This window comes from Pinus tabuliformis, chromosome 2_1, assembly GCF_031772625.1.
Source record: "Pinus tabuliformis cultivar Carrire ecotype Pingquan chromosome 2_1, CPIR1, whole genome shotgun sequence".
NCBI classification, from domain to species: Eukaryota; Viridiplantae; Streptophyta; class Pinopsida; order Pinales; family Pinaceae; genus Pinus; species Pinus tabuliformis.
In genome coordinates this window covers 347,866,759-347,869,918 of record NC_142299.1, presented here as the reverse complement: position 1 = coordinate 347,869,918, position 3,160 = coordinate 347,866,759, and the positions used below count along the sequence as shown (strand labels likewise).

Below are 3,160 nucleotides of genomic sequence, written 5' to 3'. Positions count from 1 at the left end.
CAGAAGAATATGAAATGCTTCAACCAACTGTAGATCTGAATCAGATAGAAGAATTTGAAGGAACTCATGCAATACTGAAACGATTAATGCCAGTTCTGCCAATTTTCTCAGGTAATTTTCTGAGATTTGTGGACAAAACAGTTTTTTCTTCTCTTAAGACAGTGATTTCTTTCATAAGGATTTGATTGAGGTCGTTAAGCTTCGATACTTTATCATCTAATTCACGCGTAGTTCACATTTCTTCCTTCAAAGAATAGCAGAATTAAGAAAGACGTATGATATACTCAAAAAAATGGCTTCTGCTCTTCAAGCCTCAGCATTTGCGGATTCAACTCTCAGCTGCCAAATCGCCTTTTGCATTAATAAAAGACAATCACTGTCTTATGCATCACACAGACATTTGGCTTGTCTATATATAGTCAACCCGAAATTTTGATTAATTGTTTTAAGGTTAGAAAATGTATTAATTTTGTTAGGGGAATTGCGTAGAAAGAAATTCTTGATAATCTTTAGCTTAATTTTTGTGGTTGAGCATAAAATATAATTATATTATATTAATTAATAATATTTGAATGGGATTATTTGTTTTTTTATAACCGATTTTTTAAAATCTGGATTATTTTTAGATTTGTGTTTATTATTCTTGAGTAGGGGTCATGTTAATCTTCTCTATATTGTTCCAATTTTTATGGTCAACTAGTGCATTGAGATTTACTTGAATCTTTTTTAGTAGAAAAGTCATGAACAAGGCCTCAAATCAACATATGAGTCATTTGTAAGCATTTAAGTAGAATATAAGAACCACAAGTAAGTTTCCATAGGATATTATTGAATATTATTGGGCTTAAAGCTTTAAGAAGTTCTTAAACTAACACACGACTCTTTTATAAGGATTCTTTTGTAATCCTTCAATTGGGATACGTGCCCCATGAGTAAGTTTTATGCAATATAATTGGTTTTTAAGGTTTAGGCTTGGTGAGATGGTGAAACGAGGACCGCATACCATAATTGAACCATCCCAATATCAAGCATCATGAAAAAATTAGAAACTCCAACATGAGCCCTTGCTAAGGGGTCTTTAGCATATGAGTTGGATATCAACATCAAGATGCTTTGTGCACTACTGATGGGTCTTGGGGTTTTAACCATAGCCATGGCATGAAAATACTAACCTTATGCCTATAACATACCCATCTCCCTTGGTAAGCCATAACACCAAAAATATATCTTTTATACCATTAAATCAATATGTATATTATTTAAGATTTCAATTTTAACCATTAATAGGTAACACTATAAATATGGTCATGGTCATTTAGTAATTAATGGTAGATGTATGAGGTTTCTTCTTGAAATTACTGCAAATGGAAAGCATGTTTGTTGAAAATCTCAAGAATGTGCAAATGTTTTAGGAAAAGCTATGTTCCTATCAAAATTGCTTTAACTCTTCCCAAATCTTGATGGATGGACCATGCAAGTCCCTATGGCGCATTCCAAAAATATTTTAAACCAGGTTTAGGAATCGTGTTTGCCATTAATATCACATCGTGAACAACATGTGCAAACCATAACTGTAAATGCACACTTTAAGGGATCTTTTTTATTATAATTTGATATGGACACCATTAGAAGGCTATGTGCATCAAGGATGGCTCATGGAACCCGAAGAAAGGTTAAGGAATGAAAACAAATGCCTTTGGACTTTGTTGATTGTACCCATCCTAAAGAGAAACGAAGGATTCCTCAAAGAAACACATGATTTCTTTGTAATGGTTCCTTGTAGATCTCCAACTAGGAGACATCCATCATGAGTAGGTTTTGTGAGTTGGAAATTGATGTCACAATTTAAACATGTTCTAGAGGGGAAATGAGGGATTTAAGCCTATAATCAATATCCTTAATCTCAAATTCCATAAACAACATCTAGAAACCATGACAAAATCCCTCAGTAGGTACTATTTGGACTTTGAATTCAATATGGATGCTCTTACAAAGTCATCACCATCAGGGATCTTGAACCACCACATATAACCTATATACGATATCATTCACCTCCATGTGACATCATAACTAAATTATTTGTAACTAGGAATGGGTCTCAATGTGTAATCAATCTCAAGGGAGAATAATAAGGGCCTTTCTTTATTGGTGAAGCTTCTCATTCTCAAGCATTATAAACAACATCTATAACCCATGAACCATATTAGGCTATAGTTCCATGAATGTATCCTTGAATAAACACATGGCACCCCCCTAGTGTATCTCTAGCCTACTAAAGGGATATGAATGCCATGATTAAGCCCAAACATAAGCCCTTGGGTCCACACTAAGAATGGTTCTTAGGACCATGATTGTTGTTATTTATCGTTTGGGTAGGATGAAAATGACATGAATATGTTTTGCATAGCAGAAATGTGTCTCATGGCTTAAACATGGTTAAGGGGGTAAAAAGAGGCTTCATCCATAATTGAACCTTCCTTCGCTTAAATTCCATGGTAAAGGGAGGAAAACACATAGGCCACAACCCTTGAACATATCTTATTGATCTTGATTTCCATATTAAATCACACTCACAACCCATAACACAACCACTCTTTGGGGATCTTTGGCATATGAGTTTGATATGGATGTCATTAAGAGTTATTAGACACTAAGGATTGGCCATGAAGTCTTAACAATATTATAGGAAGGAAAACTAATGCCTTGAGGTATAATTGGATCTTCTCGAGTAGAAGAACCATGAACAAGCCCTCAAACCAACACATGAGTCCATTGTAAGACTTTGAGTAAAATATAGGAACCTGTTGTGCTCTACAACAACCCCCCCCATTTCATAACATTTTCATTTTCACAAAAATTATCATATGGAATGGGTCCCTTTCATGATATAATTAGGCATCAATGCTTTTGCGTTCAAAAAGGTATGATAATCAAATGACTTTATGAATTTAAACCTTTTTGAATTATAGTGTCCCAATATCAAAGCAATCTTTTGTCATTGCGATAAAGCGATCACAAGATCGCATATCGCAATGGCATAAGAAATACATTAAAATGGCACCTTGATCTTCGTCGATGCGATATCGCTATCGGCGATCGGCGATATTCCATGCACATCTAATAAAGGCACATAACTCTTCCCCCAACGCGACGCGATATC

General features: G+C 34.7%; 1 non-coding gene across 1 annotated transcript; it reads right to left on the bottom strand.

Annotated features, from left to right (window-relative positions):
- Positions 1-605: 605 nt before the first annotated feature.
- Positions 606-711, bottom strand: LOC149200286 (U6 spliceosomal RNA). The gene has a single exon (XR_016254088.1). It is a non-coding gene; the product is annotated as a U6 spliceosomal RNA (small nuclear RNA).
- Between the last annotated feature and the right edge of the window lie 2,449 nt (positions 712-3,160).